At 41.5% G+C, this 18,830-nt stretch overlaps 1 protein-coding gene and 1 pseudogene across 2 annotated transcripts in view; one reads left to right on the plus strand and one right to left on the minus strand.

Moving 5' to 3' along the window:
• Positions 1-18,830, minus strand: part of SYT16 (synaptotagmin 16) — a 322,403-nt gene that overhangs the window by 299,500 nt on the left and 4,073 nt on the right. The window lies entirely within an intron of this gene.
• Positions 3,236-3,833, plus strand: LOC116484506 (cytochrome c oxidase subunit 4 isoform 1, mitochondrial-like; annotated as a pseudogene).

Genomic DNA, 18,830 nt, shown 5'->3' on the forward strand with positions numbered 1-18,830 from the left:
ATTAAAAGGTGATTGATAAAATCGATCATAAAAAAATAAGTCACCTGGCTGGGCACAGTGGCTCACGCCTGTAATCCCAGCACTTTGGGAGGCCGAGGCAGGTGGATCACGAAGTCAGGAGTTTGAGACCAGCCTGGCCAACATAATGAAACCCTGTCTCTACTAAAAATACAAAAAAAAATCAGCTGGGCATGGTGGCAGACGCCTGTAATCCCAGTTACTTGGGAGGCTGAAGCAGGAGAATCACTTGAACCCAGGAGGAGGAGGTTGCAGTGAGCCGAGATCGCGCCACTGCACTCCTGCCTGGGTGACAGTGTGAGACTCTGTCTCAAAAAAAAAAAAAAAAAAAAATCACCTTTCATGAGACAGCATTTACAATGTACTATTTAGTGAAAAGGCAGGTCCTTATACACATTACTCCACTAGTCAGTGCTGCTCAAAGTAGCCGTCTACTAACTGTTTTTTGCTATTCTTAAAGCTATAAATCAGCACACACTGTCTTCTTCCTTGAAAATGTCTTATCACAGCAAATCATGCAACAATTTCTCTTAATATCTTCGTATGCAAAGTGGGTATAAAAGGTCGGGATTTATAAAAAGGTAAGTTTCTTTAAGACCTTAATGAAACTAAAACAAGTGCTTTGGAAACAGAAATATTTCCAAACACATGCCTGGTTTTATGGGAATGCTAGGCTACATACCATCATATATCAACACACATCTTTTTCAAACAATAGGTAATTGGAATACAGCAGTGTGTTTAATGAATAATTTTAAGAGAGAACAATGCAAAGCACCAAGCAGTATTTATATACCAGTAAAACTGGATAGATGGATGGGTGATCTTGTATATCAAATGTGAATCAGGGCTGGGTGCAGTGGCTCACATCTGTAATCCCAACACTTTGGGAGGCCAAGGCAGGCAGACCACCTGAGGTCAGGAGTTCAAGACCAACCTGGCCAACATGGTGACACCCCGTCTCTATTAAAAATACAAAATTAGGAGGCATGGTGGCGCACACCTGTAATCCCAGCTACTCAGGAGGCTGGGGCAGGAGAATCACTTCAACCTGGGAGGCAGAGGTTGCAGTGAGCCGAGATCACACCATTGCACTCCAGCCTAGGCAACAAGAACAAGACTCTGTCTCAAAAAAAAAAAAAAAAAAAAAACTAGCCAGGCGCGGTGGCTCATGCCTGTAATCCCAGCACTTTGAGAGCCCAAGGTGGGCGGATCACGAGGCCAAGAGTTTGAGACGAGCCTGGCCAACATAATGGAACCCTGTCTCTACTAAAAATATAAAAAATTAGCCAGGCATGGTGGCGAGTGCATGTAATCCCAGCTACTCGGGAGGCTGAGGAAGGAGAATTGCCTGAACCTGGGAGGCGGAGGTTGCAGTGAGCCGAGATCGCACCACTGCTCTCCAGCCCGGGCCACAGTGCAAGACTCCGTCTCAAAAAAAAGTGAATCAGGACATCTAACCATGTAGTATACAGAGCTGATATGGATGCATCCTTCCCACTAAAAACACATGGAAATTCTAAATAAAATATAACCAATAAGCAAAATTTACTTCCAAAGAACAAGTATCTCCCAGATTCCAAAATTAAAAAAAAAAAAAAAAAATCAAAGCCAGAGCTTCAGCAATCCACTGGAATTTTAGTTTCAGACTTACAGGCTATGGGACTCCACAGGGAAAAAGAACAGAACTGGAAGCTCCACCTCCAACTCCCTGCAGGAATAAAGCCCTGCACCTTAAAGAACAGTCCTGTAAGTAAAAAGGAAACTGTACAAAGCCTGCTCACCAGCCCAAAGAAAGAGCGAGGAAGCTGCTGAGTGCCCTGGTCCTTGAGTTTAAAATTTAAATTAAAAAAAACCACTGCTGGGCGCAGTGGCTAATGTCTGTAATCCCAGCACTTTGGGAGGCCGAGATGGGCGGATCACAAGGTCAGGAGTTCAAGACCAGCCTGGCCAACGTGGCAAAACTCTGTCTCTACTAAAAATACAAAAATTGGCCGGGCACGGTGGCTCATGCCTGTAATCCCAGCACTTTGGGAGGCCGAGACAGGCAGATCACCTGAGGTCAGAAGTTCGAGACCAGCCTGGCCAACATGGAGAAACCCCATCTCTACCAAAAATACAAAATTAGATGGGCATGGTGGCTCATGCCTGTAATCCCAGCTACTCAGGAGGCTGAGGCAGGAGAATCGCTTGAACCCGGGAGGTGGAGGTTACGGTGAGCTGAGATCGAGCCATTGCACTCCAGCCTGGGGGACAAGAACGAGACTCCGTCTCAAAAAAAAAAAAATAAAAATAAAAAAATAAAAAAAATAAAAAGCCACCCATAAGAAATAGAAATTTGGGGCTTGCACAGGATGAGGGGTCTAAATGTTTCCTCCATACAATTTTTAATACTCCAAGATGAATTGTTACTATAAAAAGTGATCCAGGACCACCATAATTCCTAGGGATACAGTACACACAACATGAAAATCTCCATCCTTACAGACAGAAATTGAAATAAATAATTTTACAGCTCAAAGCTTATGGAAAACTCACTGAAGATGAACTAGCACAATTAAACATCACAGAACACAGGAGGAAATGAATCACCATGAGGGTGAATCAGCAGACCTGAAAATTGACACCTTAAGAAGTGAAAACAATAGATGAATTAAATGGACTACAAAATAGTCAAGTTTTAAAATAATTTAGAAACCATGGTGAAGGAATAAGATACTCTGGCAAAGGGACAGATTTATTTTAAATAACCAAATAAAATTTTATAAATAAAAACTATTATTAGTGGAAAACAAAACTACTGCTAGATTAAATAATATAACAGAGCTACCTTTAAAAAGAACTACTGGGCTGGGCCGGGTGCGGTGGCTCACACCTGTAATCCTAACACCTTGGGAGGCCGAGGTGGGCAAATCACCTGAGGTCAGGAGTTCGAGACCAGCCTGGCCAACATGGTGAAACCCCATCTATACTAAAAATACAAAAAAATTAGCCAGGCATGGTGGCGGGTGCCTGCAATCCCAGCTACTCGGGAGGCTGAGGCAGGAGAATCACTTGAACCCGGGAGGCGGAGGTTGCAGTGAGCTGAGATCATGCCTCTGCTCTCCAGCCTGGGCAACAAGAGCAAAACTCCGTCTCGGAAAAAAAAAAAAAAAGAACTACCGGGGTCGCGGGACACCGGGCATAGAGGGCGGTGGTAGTGGGCAGCTGCGGCAGAATGTTGGCTACCAGGGTATTTAGCCTAGTTGGCAAGCGAGCAATTTTCCACCTCGGTGTCTGTACAAGCACACGGAAATGTTGTGAAGTGCGCTCCCAGCTTATGTGGATCGATGTGACTCTCCCTTACCCGATGTGGCCCATGCCAAGCACCTGTCTGCCAGACAGAAGGCCTTGAAGGAGAAGGAGAAGGCCTCCTGGAGCAACCGCTCCACGGATGGGAAAGTCGAGTTGTATCACATTCAGTTCAAGGAGAGCTTTGCTGAGATGAACAGGGGCGCGAACGAGTGTAAGACGGTTGTGGGCGCTGCCACGTTCTTCCTTGGCTTCAGGGCGTTCATTATCATCTGGGAGAAGTGCTGTGTGTACGGCCCCATCCCGCACACCTTTGACAAAGAGTGGGTGGCCATGCGGACCAAGAGGATGCTGGACATGAGGTGAACCCCTGCAGGGCTTCGCCAGCCAAGTGGGACTATGACAAGAACGAGTGGAAGAAGTGAGAGATGCTGTCCTGCTTCTGAGCCTTGCTCTGTCACCTCCGTACTATAACTCCATGCCTATTTACTGGAAACCTGTTATGCCAAACAGCACCACTGCTAATAAATGACCAGTTTACCTGAAAGAAAAAAAAAAAAGAACTACTGAAGTGAAAGAAAAACCTGGAGAAATTACCAGAGAGAAGGTGTGGAGAAGGGAAAAAGGAGAAATAAAGAATATGAATATGAATCAATGAATAGTTAACAGATAAGAAACACAGAAAGAGATGCTTCAGCATATGGCAATTTAAAGAGGTCTAAGAAGGAAAGAAGGGAATGGGAGAGAGATAATACTCAAAGAGATGACTAAGAATTTTCCAGAATTAGAAAGTGAGAATTAAGACAGAACATGTCTAAATAAAATCAGATCCACACCTATACCCATAATGGTTAAATTTAAGATTAAAAAAAAAGAGAAATTCTTAAAATCAACCAGAGGAAGACAATTTATCTAAAAATAAATTATAATTCTCATCAGTGATAGATGATAAAGGACTAAAAAGTAATACATTAAAATGTTGAAGGGACTCTCATTTCTGGACAAGATAGAGTAAGTACAAAAAACAAAAAGCTTCAAGAAAAGTCTGCTCTCTGTGCCTCAGGATTTCTGACCTTTGGCACTTTTGATTTGGAGCTGGATAATTGCTGTAGGATCTTGTTCTCTGTATTATAGGATATTTAGCAGCATCCCTGGCTAGATGTCAATGACAACCCTCCAGTTGTGACAACCAAAAATGTCTTAGACATTGGCAAATGTCATCTGGGGGAATAAAATTATCCGCAGTTGAGAATCCATCCCCTTAGCCAAAGGATGTGGAAGAGGGCAGTGCTGCAAGACAGAACCCTTGTGAATATACTCACTATATTTTAAGCAAACACCACAAAAGAACCGCATCTCTCTGTATCCTCACCAGGCACTGTGAAGAGCCCTGTTGACCATTCCTGCCTGGCACTAACAGCAGAAGTAGCATGCCTTCCCCTCCTCACTGGAATGGATTGGAGCTCTGTTGACCATTCCTGCCCTAAACCAAGACAGGATCAGAAAAGAAGCAGTGCCCCTTCCTTTCTTCAATGGCATAGCGACCACAGAACCCACATGGACTGCAGGGAGAAGCACTCTACCACCCTGCACTTACTAACTGAAGGACAGCAAGAGGCAACACCCTACCTCCTCTCGACTAGAGAGTGAGGAAGGATTATGGAGAAAAGGGGACTGGATAAAGAAATCTTATAAATCTGTGTATGAAGTCCTAAATATGCCCCTAAATGGTCCATGCATGAAATCAACTGGAGTCAACATAGTAAAGTTTTGGGAACTGAACTATGGTGAGAAATATCACATAGGTTTCAATTCACCTATGGATAACACACTATATAGAACAAGTCAGAATAGCAGGGCACAGGCTATAAAAACTAAATCAACATTCAAGCCACAGCCCACAAAAGTGAATAAGACATGAGTTTTGAGTCCAAGAAGGTTGATTCTCTCTAAACCAGAGTTTCATTATGTAATACTCAAAACGTCTAGGACACAATCCAAAGTTATTCATCATACCAAGAACAGGGAAAATCTTAAAGACAAGACAATCTACAGACACCAACACCAAAGCGACACAAATGTTGGAATTTATGACAAGGATTTTAAAGCAGTTATCATAAAAATGCTCCAAGAAATTATGAACCCTCTTCAAACAAATGGAAAAACCAGTGGGCTCAGAAAAATACTCAAGATATAAAGAACAAAATTGAAAATAATAGAACTGAAAAATACAATAACTTAATTTTTTTTAACTCACTAGCTGGGCTTAATGGCAGAATGGAGATGACAGAGGAAAGAGATCAGTGATCTTGAAAATATATCAATAAAGCTGGGCATGGTGGCTCACGCCTGTAATCCCAGCACTTTGGGAGGCCAAGGCGGGCAGATCACGAGGTCAGGAGATCGAGACCATCCTGGCTAACACGGTGAAACCCCACCTCTACTAAAAATACAAAAAATTAGCTGGGCGTGGTGGCAGGCCCCTGTAGCCCCAGCTACTCGGGAGGCTGGGGCAGGAGAATGGCATGAACTCAGGAGGCAGAGCTTGCAGTGAGCCAAGATCTCACCATTGCACTCCAGCCTGGGCAACAGAGCAAGACTCCGTCTCAGAAAAAAAGAAAAGAAAATATATCAATAGAAATTGTCTAATCTGAACAATAGAGAGACAAGTTTAGGAGGAAGGTATGAACAAAGACTCGGAGCTGTGGGATAATAACAAAAAAATCTAACATTTTTGTTATCAGAATCTCAGTAGGATAACAGAAAGAATTCAGGACTGAGAAACTATTTCAAGAAATAATGAAAATATCCCAAATTTGGGGAAAGACATAAATCTAGAGATTGAAAAACCTAACTAAACTTCAAACACGAGAAACCCAAAGAAATCCATACCCAGACATATCATAATTAAATTTCTGAAAATTTAAGACAATAAAAAAATCTTGAAAGCAGTCAGACAGCAATGATAAAGTATACATAGTGGGATAACAATTCAAATGACACTGGATTTCACATCTAAAATCATAGAGGCCAGAAGGAAGTGGCACTTTTTCTTTTGTGATATATTAATAGACTTATACTTAAATATATGTCAAGCAGAATGCCAACAACTCTACTAAAATATCATTCATAAAATACAACACTAAATAGTAGATATTATTATAAAAATGAGGAAATAGGTTTTAGCAAACTTTATTTTGCCCAATATAACATATTCTCCAATGCAAAATAGCATTGGGTTTATAATGGCTTATTTTTTCATTACAGTTCTTATCTTTTTCAAACGTCTGTCTAAGCCCATAGACTTTATGATCAGTGTTTTGTTCCTGGTCCAATTGGTGGTGGTGTTTTCCCTAATATTTCCATGATTGTGCACATGCTTTGGGCCTAACAATGTTAGGAATAGCCTTAAAGTGAGAATAAGGAAAAAGAATTTGATCTATATTGTCTGTCTGAGAGTAGTCAGGGTCTTCACCCTCAGCCAAAGGACAAACCGTCACTGCACGTAGTGGGTCTGAGATGTGTATTCAGATTTATATGTTTATGGTATCAGATAGGATCCGATTCTCCTTTACACTCAGAACAATCTGTATAACTCTATGTGTTTTTCTTCTTTTCCATTTCTACCAAATCTGCACCACATTTTCAGATCCTATGATTATTTTGTTGGGGTGGAAGTGGCACATTTTTCAAGTGCTAAAATAAAGCAACTGTCAAGTCAGAATTCTATACCAGTGAAAATGTCCTTCAAGATCAAAAGGGAAATCGACATTTTTAGATGAAGGAACACTAAGAAAACTTGTTGCCATCAATCCTACTCTAAAAGAATTGCTAAAGGAAGTTATTTGGACAGAAGGGAAATATTATAAGAGAAATCTGGATCATCAGGAGTGAAAGAAGAGCAACAAAGATGATAAATATCTTGGTAAACATAATAAACCATTCTTCTCATGAATTCTTTAAAATATGTTTGATTCTTGAAGGCAAAAAGTATGTGTATTCATTTGCTAGGGATACCATAACAAAGTACCACAAACTGTGGGGTTCAAACAATAACATTTTCTCATATTTCTGGAGATCAGAATTCCAAGAGCAAGGTGCCAGCAAGGTTGGTCCCTTCTGAAGCCTCTCTCTTTGGCTTGTAGACGGCCATCTTCCTCCTGTGTCTTCACATCATCCTCTCTGTGTCTGCGTCCAAGTCTCCTCTTCTTATAATGACACTAGTCATATTGAATTAGGGCTCGCTCTAATGACCTCATTTTAACTTCATTTTAACTGAATTACCTATTTAAAAACCCTAGCTTCAAATACAGTCACATTCTGAAGTCCTGAGGATTAGTACATCAACATATAAATTTGAGGTGTATACAATTTGGCCCATGAGAGAATATGAATATAATATATACCTAAAAATAGAGGAGCAGATAAAGGGACTTATATGGTGGTAAGAATTACATATTCCATTGAAGTGGTGAAATACTGATTCTAAGTAGACAGTGAGAAGTTCAGTATGTGCAGTGTAGTTCCTACTCCACTTAAAAACATACAAAATATGGCAATAAATATTAAAAATGTGTAAATAATCCAAAATAAGATAGAGAAGGGAAAATAGAATAACCAAAAAAAAATCATGACCAATAGGTCTTATCCCAGCAATGTACCTTTGGTTAACAATAATAGCATTGATTATCTATCAATGACTCATTCCCAGTGTAAAATGGCAGACTGAACACATGCTTTTATTTCTATTGCTGCACCTCAGATTTCTTAGATAAAAGTATTTTTTTAAGGTAAAAACCAACATCGACAAAAAGAGCAAGGGAGAAACAGTAGCAGATGAGAAAGATCAACACATTTTTGGAAGATGAGAAGGATATAGCTAGAAACTACGTCTCACCATCTTTCTTCACTCTGCAAGGCACCTACACAGGGGAAATGCCACAACAGGCTAGCTGATTCATGCAGCAGAATCCCAGAATGGTTCTGTCATTGTAGATGCCTGTTCCCTCAGAAGGTGGGGAACAGAGATAGGGCTGAAAACAGGAGAATTGGCAGAAAAGATGTATAGAGAGCCAAGCCTCCACCAGATCCAGCAGCCAACAATGAAGCCAGAGGACTATTCCCTTCCTAAGTGTCATGGATTGAATTATGTTCCCGAAAATTCTTATGTTGAAGCCCTGACTCCACTACCTCCGAATACAACTATATTTAGAGATGGGGCCTTTAAAGAGGTAGTTCAAATTAAATAAGGTCATAAGGGTGGGACTCTAACTTAATAGGACTGGTGGGCTTACATAGAGAGGAAAAAACACGAGAGCTTTCTCTCCTCCACCCTGGTAAGGACACAGAAAGAAGGTGCCACCGGCAAGCCAGGAATATTTAAAAGGGTTGGGGTATTTATAAGTTGTGTTTGGCCTCACCAAACACCAACCCTGTTGGCACCTCAGTCTTGGACTTATAACCTCTAGAACTGTAAGAAAATATATTTGTGTTGTTTAAGCCACCCAGACAGTGGTATTTTGTTATGGGAGTCCCAGCTGACTAATACACCAAGTCTACAGGGACCTCTGTTTAATTTCTGGAGAAATAAAAGCAGAGAGGCTGTGGGTTTGGAAACCAGGCATCCCACATGGCGGGAATGAGGTTCTGTACCAAAAATGGAGCATTCAGGACAAGTCCATGATAATAAAAGGGAAGTCTGCCAGGCCTCTTCACCTCCTGGATTCGCAAAATAATGACAACTAGGCTTATGCCCATGAGCACTTTCAGGGAGAGAGACAGAGACAGGAAATTGGAATCTTCAACTGTAAAGAAAATTACCGGGCCCAGAAAAAATACAGCAGCTTCTCAAATAATGTTGTTTTCTTATAACGTTTTGATGAGAACAAAACACTCTATTCCTGACACCAGAGCCACTGTCTGTGTGGAGTTCACGTCCTGCCCATGTCTGCACAGGTTTTCTCTGGGTACCCCAGTTTCCTCACACATCCCAAAAATGTGCACATGAGGTGAACTAGCATGTCCACATGGTCCCAGTGTGAGTGAGTGTGGCTGTGTGTGAGTGCTCTGAGATGGGATGGCATCCTGTCCAGGGCTGGTTCCAACCTTGTACCTGAGCTGCCAGGACAGGCCCCAGCCACCCACAACCCTGAACGGGAATAAGTGAGTTGAAAAATGAATGAAGAAATAAAAACAAATTATTATAAAATACAAATTCATAAAGTATATGATAATCATACCAATGCACAAAAATAAATGATGCACTATGAAAGCACTCAGCAAGCCCTTGTTTGCTTTTTGAACTATGGGGTGGCAGGAAGTGCTCCTGACAATTTTCACTCTGCAAAAGTTAATTCATTGATTTGGCCCACCACACTACGAGCCACTATTACTCACTGATTCACCAAAAATTAGATAAATAATTATCTTACTTGTTTTTATTAATCTTTCTTAAATGTATATGTAGCTCATGTTTATTTCAATGTTTAATATTAAAGGGCTTGGGGTCTTTATTTAGAAGTTTTGTGACCAGAAATACACCATAGAAACGTAGTTCGTTGTTGTTGTTGTTGTTGTTGTTGTTGTTGTTGTTGTTGTTGTTAAGATAGAGTCCTGCTCTGTTGTCCAGGCTGGAATCAATGGCATGATCTCAGCTCACTGCAGCCTCAGTGTCCCTGGGCTCAAGCCATCCTCCTACCTCAGCCTCCCAAGTAGCTGGGACTACAGGCATGCACCACCAAGCCTGGCTAATTTTTGTATTCTCTTTGTAGAGACGAGGTCTTTCTATGTGGCCCAGGCTGTTGTCAAACTCCTGGGTTCAAGCAATCCACCTGCCTCCACCTCTCAAAGTGCTGGGATTACAGGCATGAGCCCCAGCCAGGAACTTAACTCTTGTTTACATCAATTACTCTATGGTAAAGTTGGCTTTGTTGTATGTTGTTTCACCTAAAGTCACAGGTTCTAAGAACCTATCAATTATATTAAGTGAAGACTTACTACATCTACAAATACCAAGAGGGGGCCACAGTGAAATGGAATCCTGAATAACCACCCTGAAGTGACACAGCAAGTAAAGCAGCCCACAACCCTGCCCTTACAAGCTGTTTTGGTGCCCCACTCTCAAATGTGAAAGAACCACCAAGGATCACACTTCATTTTTCAAGATGCTAGTGGAGGATTTCTTCCACAATAACCTATGACAGACTAAAAGCGGTTTTCCATTTTTTCGGTTTTAGGGCTCTTTTCTACTTTGAAATTTTAAGGACCCCAAAGCACTTTAGTTTTTGTTTTATTTACTGATATTTACCATATTCAAAATTAAAGATGAGAAATTTTTAAAACAAGCATATACAAGCACAAGTTTGATTAGCCACAGGGTGATGAAGTCATAGCTCCTCATGCCCCCTCTGCAAATTTTAGTGTACACTCAATAAAATGAGAGTAAAAAGACAAATACATTCTTATTATTATGAAAGTAGTTTTGACCTTGCAGACCCTCTAAAAGTCTTAGGGACCACCATTACCTTGAGTTCACACTTTGGAAACTGCTAGAGTGAACGATGGGACGCAGGAAAAAATGGCAGCCTCACAGTAGATAAACAGAATGAATTGGGCAAACATTAAAATACTTACTATAGCCGGGCACGGTGGCTCACGCCTGTAATCCCAGCACTTTGAGAGGCTGAGGCGGGTGGATCATGAGGTCAGGAGATTGAGACCATCCTGGCTAACGTGGTGAAACCCTGTCTCTACTAAAAATACAAAAAATTAGCTGGGCGTGGTGGAGGGCACCTGTAGTCCCAGCTACTTGGGAGGCTGAGGCAGGAGAATGGTGTGAACCCAGGAGGTGGAGGTTGCAGTGAGCCAAGATCCTGCCACTGCACTCCAGCCTGGGAGACAGAGCGAGACTCCACCTCAAAAATAAATAAATAAATGAAATGAAATGCTTATTATATATAAGCCATCACCACACATATTCAATAGAAAACAAAATTGAGGAAATATCTGCAGAAGTAGTTCTTTTCTTCAAGGAGAATATAGACTAGAATAAGGCCAAACAAGAAAAAGTATATAAGAGATATGAATAAAATGAGTGACGGATTCTGAATGGGAGAGTTGACAAAGATTTCAAAGAGAAAACAGAACAGCATGGGACTCGGGCCACAATGCAGAAAAGAACCCTTTTTAATAAAGTGAGTTCAGACTCTTCTCTTTGTATTCATTTTATATAGATCAATTTTCTCCGATAAAATAAAAATGTTTGTCTCCAGGATCCAACTGACTTCATAAAGAGCGGGATAGTCTTAAGTTGATTATAAACAGTGTTCAGAGTTTCAAGAAATGGACATGGAATCAAATCAGTACTTTCCATTAACCAAACTCTTGAGAATAGTTTCATATTTTAAACTCTAAGACAATCATCTTAAAGCAAGAATTCAATCAGCAGCTTGTCACATGGAACAGTATCATAAAGCAGTCAGTCACTGTCCAGTTTCTAGATTTCTATCACACTATGTTTGCTTTTTGTTTGTTTTTTGAGACAGGGTCTCGCTGTGTCACCCATGCTGGAGTGCAGTGGTGCCATCTCAGCTCACTGCAACCTTTGCCTCCCAGGCTCAAGCGATTCTCCTGCCTCATCCTCCCGAGTACCTGGGGTTACAGGTGTGCACCACCACACCTAGCTAATTCCTCTTTTTTTTTTTTTTTTGTATTTTTAGTAGAGATGGGGTTTTGCCATGTTGGCCAGGCTGGTTTTGTACTCCTGGCTTCAAACAACCTGCCCACCTCAGCCTCCCAAAGTGCTGAGATTACAGGCATTAGCCACCACAACCAGCCTCTATCATGCTTTTTTTAAGTGCAAAGCAATAGCTTGAAGTAGATAAAATCATTAAGAGTATACAACATAAGCATATTAAAACTTTACACTGCATTCCAGGCTGGGCAACAGAGTAAGACCCTGTCTCTTAAGAACAAATTAAAAATTAAAAAATAGGCCAGGCACAGTGGCTCACACCTGTAATCCCAGCACTTTGGGAGGCTGAGGTGGAAGGATCACGAAGTCAGGAGTTCGAGACCAGCCTGGCCAACATAGTGAAATCCCGCCTCTACAAAAATACAAAAAATTAGCCAGGCATGGTGGCAGGCACCTGTAATTCCAACTACTCAGGAGGCTGAGGCAGGAGAATCGCTTGAACCCAGGAGGCAGAGGTTGCAGTGAGCTGAGATCGTGCTACTGCACTCCAGCCTGGGTGACAAAAATGAAACTCTGTCTCAAAAAAAAAAATAAATAAATAATAAAAAAATACAGCCTTAAAACTTTAAGTAATACCCTATCCCCATATAATGTCTCACACATTGGCAAGGTACCCTAAAACAATCCATTTTCTCCCATGAAAAAACAGTTGTTCTTTGGTATCATTCTTCCTCATTTGTCTCACTCTGTGCCCTTTACCCACTTTCAACCTGAGTTTCAGAGCGTCATCCTGACTTCCTGTGTTTTTTAATTTTTCCAAAAATGAGACAATTTGAGTGTTTTCATTTTTATAAATCTGTAACGTTTTCATAAAATTCACAAAGCATACTGCCTTCTGCTTCTTCAGAGCTCACCACAGCAGCCTCTTATTCAGATGGACTTCCCCAATAGCAGCTCGAACACCAAAAATTACCCTTCCAGCACCATTGTTTCTACAGTGCAACAGCTCTCAGGTTGGAAAGAAGAGAACAATTTCTTCTCTGACGGAGGCAATTATTTCAGGCTTTACCACCTGCAATGGTTAATAGTAGGTGTCAACTTGACTGGATTGAAGGATGCCTAGATGGCTGGTGAGCAGTGTTTCTGGATGTGTCTGTGAGGGTGTTTCCAGAAAAGAATGATGCAGGAGTCAGTGGCCTAAGAGAAGCAGACCAATCCTCAGTGTGGATAGGCACCATCCAGTTGGCTGGCAGTCCTACTAGGACAAAGAAGGAGTGGGGAAAAAGATGGGGGATCCACCCTCTGCTCTCTCTCTCCCTGCCAGAGCAGGACTTTCTCCTCCTGCCCTTGGACATCAGACTCCAGGTTCTTCAGCTTTTGGATTGTTAGACTTGTACCAGCAAGCTCCTAGAGGCTCTCAGTCTTTTGGCCTCAGACTGGGAGCTGTACTGTTGGCTTCCCCAGTTTTGAGGCTTTCGGAGTTGGACTGAGCCATGCTACCAGGCTCTGTGACAGCCATGCCACTGGCTTCTCTGGTTCTCCAGCTTGCTCATGACATATGCTGGGACTTTACCTTTGTGATCGTGTTAGCCAATTCCCCCCTAATAAATCCATTTTTATAGATGTATCCTATTGGCTTTGTCCCTCTAGAGAACCCTGACTAGTACACCATCTCAATGATATCTAAAGTCTTAAAGAGGAAATGTAATACTCCAAATAAAAATCTAATTGAAGAAGTAGATATAAAAGTTTCATGGGGAGTATAGCAGACAGATTCTAAGATGGCTTATGATTACTCCCATCTCCTAGTACTCACACCCTTGTTTAATCCTTTCCTTTTGAGTTAAGAAGGAACCTATGACTTGCTACTAACCAAGAGAATACAGCAAAGGTGATGGAATGTCACTTGCATGATTCTATTACTAGGAGACTTTCTCCCTTGCTGGCTTTGATGAAGCAAGAGGCCATATTGGGAGGTTCACATAGAAGGGAATTGAGGGTAGCCTCTAGCTAAAGCCAGTAAGAAATTGAGGCCCTCAGTCCATCAGCCTGCAAGAGTCTGAATCCTGTCAATGCCGATGAGCTCAGCAGTGGATCTGCTCCACTCAAGCCTTCAGATGAGAGCCCAGCCATAGCTGACACCTTGATTCTAGCCAGCAAACTCCTGACCTATAGAGCTGTGGAATGACAGATAAGTGTTTTTTTAAGCTATAGCTTTGTGGTAATTTGTTATGCAGCAATAGATAACAAATATAGGGGAGTATAAAAAAACACTGTAGAAAATATGACTGTGATTCTAATTATCACCACTAAAATCTAACAATTGATTTGGACCAGTTAGGAAAGATATTGTAATGCACTTCTAAAAAGTTTAAGAAATAGGATGATGGCGTTAGGGGAGAGGGGTCATCCTCTACCTTTTTCCTGTGGAGAAGAAAGGGAGGGCTGCTGAAGGCAGCCCAGCTGCTGAGGGCTCTGCAAACCTGACACTAATAGAGCTGGTGTGTCTCAGCCAAAATACCAAGAATAGTGAAACCAAAGGGAAAAGCAGATTGGCAGGTATGGGGAGTTAGAGCAAGAGCTAGGAAGCAAGAGAGACAGAGAATGTCAACATGGGCAGGGGGAGGATCCCAGGGCAGATGTCTGAGACAGAGAAAGGCTACTCCCAGAAGGAAGGGCTGGATGGCTAAGGTCAGGACCAGTGGAGACAAGGTCATTTATGTATGAGTATTACTAGCATATTAAGCTTTTTTAAAGCTCAATAATGGAACAGCCAGAAATTTTTCAGGCTTATCAACATCATTGAAGGGGCTTTTATAAAACTTCAGAGCCAGGAGGGCATTCACCTCTGAAAAATGAGGCGGGCTGATCACTTGGGGTCAGGAATTCATGACCAGCCTGGCCAACAGGCTGAAACCCTGTCTCTTCTAAAAATACAAAAATTAGCCAGGCATGGTGGGAGGCACTTGTAATCCCAGCTACTCAGGAGGCTGAGGCAGGAGAATCGCTTGAACCCAGGAGGCGGAGGTTGCAGTGAGCCAAGATCATGCCACTGCACTCCAACCTGGGCGACAAAGCGAGACTCCATCTCAAAAAAAAAAAAAAAAAAAAAAAACTCTGAAGAGGTAGCCTGAAGCATATCCACCCAGTGCTATAGCCATCCATCAGTCATTCCTGAGAGGGGTAGGCCACGAAGCCCAGAGAGATCGCCAAATGCACATCAGCGGAGAAGTGCTCAAAACCCTCTTGGCTCTTAAATCAAAGAGGTAGCTGTCGTAGCCCTTTTCAGAGCCCATCAGTGAACTCTCCCAAGGTTTCTACAAGTTGTGTGTGTGCACATTTCACAAATTCATATGCTCATGATACAAGTACACTTGCACAAAACAATAAGCATTGGGGAAGAAAACATGATTATTACTTCTATTTAAAATCTGAGTTCTGCACCTTTGGGTGCTTGTCCTAGATTCTCTTCCCTAGTCTTACATTTGTACGCAGATCACTTTTTCTTAATTTTATATTCCTCACACACAAAAAATGGAATCAATGACTAGGCACCCTGTTTCTGAGAGTCAGATTGTTCTCATAATATGAGGTACCCCCTATGGGGAGGTACACGCCACGGGAAGGATCTTGTAGCAGGTAAAGGGACAGACATTTATTAATGCATATGTTGTGCCAGCAACTCTGTTCCATCTGCTTTACTCCTTATAATTCCTCAGAGTGGAATAAGCCAAAGGCTCTGGGAAGTTAAACAATTTACCTATTACCCAGCCTTTGAGTGGCAGGGCCAGAGTTCACAACTCAGGCACCTCTGGAACCAGGCCTGTGCTCTCTTCCACCATATCACACTCAGTTCGTCAATCTTTTGCAATTTCTATTGAGCTAAGCCAATTGAAAACCTACTTGTAATTGGTAGATTATGTTTATGGTGCACTTTTGAATTAAGTATATAAACCAGGGGCATTTTCATGCAGGGTGGGTAAAATCATTTTATGTCTCTCAATCTTTGCTCCATTGTGAGTAAAATTATAGAATGTGACTTATTATATTCCTAAAATTAGAAGCAAGAAGAATATTATATTCTCACAATAAGAAAATTGCATTCTAAAGGGGTAATATCCATCCGTAAATTTAAACTACCTAAAATCAGATATGTATAATTCTTAATGGAAGGATGACAGCTGTGCATAAAATTTTTTTTGTAATATGCGCTTCAGATACCTCTCTAATCTACTAGAAAGCACCGTCAGTGAGTTTGATTATCATCTTAATATACAGACAATTGTTAAATGGCATAATAGGCATCTTATCATTCATAACGCTAAATAATAGTTAATGAATAAATAATATTCTACTGACCTAAAAGGACAAATGTCATCCAAATTCACTATACTCAGGAAAAGGGAAGGTTTATTCCTCCCAAGATATGTCTTATTTCTTTTATAAAACATAAAGACCAAATTTTACATTCATTTAGAAACTCAGGTTGGTCAAGAAAAAGCTTCACTGGGTTTACCCACTCAAAGATGCCACGGTGAAATGAAAACACAGGAATTCTATTCAAACAGTATGGAATTATTTATGCTGATTTACTCTTAGAATGTTTCAATAAGATAACATCAACTGGGTAAATCAGTTGAGAATATTGCCACCATAACCATCTTTATGTTTTCTTCTAGAATTTAATTCTTGGTTTAAAAACAGGAGGAGCAGTTTAGAAAACAAAACAAGAACAAGCAGGTTCACAGACCTTTTCTTCTACACTGTTTATAGTTACCCAGGCTTAGTCAGCTTTTCAAACTTAAAACAAGTGCACAGCCCATATATGTCAAATCAGTACATTCCTCAGAACTCTGCTATTCTATAACATTAATAATATCTAAATGCTGGGTTTTTTTTGTTTTTTTTTTTTTTTTGAGACGGAGTCTCACTCTGTCACCCAGGCTGGAGTGCGGTGAGGCAATCTCGGCTCACTGCAACCTCCGCCTCCCAGATTCAAGTGATTCTCCTGCCTCAGCCTCCCAAGTAGCTGGGATTACAGATGAGTGCCACCACGCCCTGCTAATTTTTGTATTTTTAGTAGAGAGACAGTTTCACCATGTTGATCAGGCTGGTCTCAAACTCCTGACCTCGTGATCCACCCGCCTCGGCCTCCCAAAGTGCTGGGATTACAGGCATGAGCCACCACGCCTGGCTGCTGTCATCTCTTATTGCAGAATTGCTACTGAAGTCTGATAAAAGTGTGGGGATTATGAGGAGGGAAGTATAAACAGAGGGGCAGTGAAGCATCATGATGTCTTGGATTTGCCTTCAAAATGCCTCTCCCAGAAAAGTGGGGGTGGAGGTGGAGATGGATGCAACAAGATTGGTGAAATACCAATGCTCGTTAAAGCTACGTGACCTGGATACATGGGGGTTCACTATACTATTCTCTCTTCCTGTGTATATGAAATTTTCCCTAATAAAAAGTTTTGTTAACATTATCACTTCACAACAGAATTAGGAGTCCAACGTTATTTATTTCAAAAAGTAAACTGAATAGTATTAGACCATAAAGCCTAGAATACAGATTAATAGCTCGGTGCTTTCATTTATAAACTCCCTCCCCCAAATTCGCAGAAAAGCTGCAAGAACAGCACAAGGAACTCCTAAATTCACCAAACGCTAACCTTCGGCCACATTTGCTTTCTCTCTCATATGATACACATATACACATAAATGCACACATACAGGCATATATCCTTTTTTCCTAAAGCCTTTGACATTTAGGTGCAGATATCATGTCCCATGTCAACCACAATAAAAATATCAAATTTAAGAAATTTAACACTGATACAATGCTATTATCCAATATACAAGCCATATTCAAATCTCACCAATTATCACAATACTGTCCTTTGTCACATTTTTTCCCTGATATAGGATATAACCTGAAATCATCCATTGCATTTAGTGGTCTCTTTAGTCTTCTTCAATCTGAAGAGTGTCTCAACCATCTTTCATGACACTGACTGATAGAATGTCTCTTGATTTGCCTTTGTCTGATGTTTCCTCATGATCAGAACCAGGTTATACATTTGTGGCATAATAAGTGGCATTGTGTCCTCCTCGGTGCTTCCTATCAGGAAGTACAGGATATCAGTTTGTCCCATTATTGTTTCTTTTTTTTTTTTTTTTTTTTTTGGAGATGGAGTTTTGCTCTTGTTGCCCAGGCTGGAGTGCTGGAGTGCAATGGCGTGATCTCAGCTCACTGCAACCTCTACCTTCTGGGTTCAAGCGATTCTCCTGCCTCAGCCTCCCAAGTAGCTGGGATTACAGGCGCCTGTCACCACACCCAGCTAATTTTTTATATTTTTAGTAGAGACAGGATTGCATCATGTTGGCCAGGCTGGTTGCAAACTCCTGACCTCAGGTGATCCACCCGCCTCGGCCTCCCAAAGTGTTTGGATTACAGGCATGAGCCACCACACCCAGCCCCATTATTGTTAATGTTAACTTTGATTATTTGGTTAAGTTAGTATACTCCAGGTTTTCCCCCCATTTTCCAATTAATAAATAATCTTAGGGGAAAATGCTTTTTTTTTTTTTTTTTTTTTATGACAGAGTCTCACTCTGTCACCCAGGCTGGAGTGCAATGGCAGGATCTCAGGTCACTGCAAGCTCCGCCTCCCAGGTTCACGCCATTCTCCTGGCTCAGACTCCCGAGTAGCTGGGACTACAGGCGCCCGCCTCCACGCCCGGTTAATTTTTTGTATTTTTAGTGGAGACAGGGTTTCACCCTGTTAGCCAGGATGGTCTTGATCTCCTGACCTCGTGATCCACCCACCTC

The sequence above is a fragment of the Hylobates moloch genome, unplaced genomic scaffold, assembly GCF_009828535.3.
Source record: "Hylobates moloch isolate HMO894 unplaced genomic scaffold, HMol_V3 SCAFFOLD_16, whole genome shotgun sequence".
In the NCBI taxonomy this organism is placed as follows: Eukaryota; Metazoa; Chordata; class Mammalia; order Primates; family Hylobatidae; genus Hylobates; species Hylobates moloch.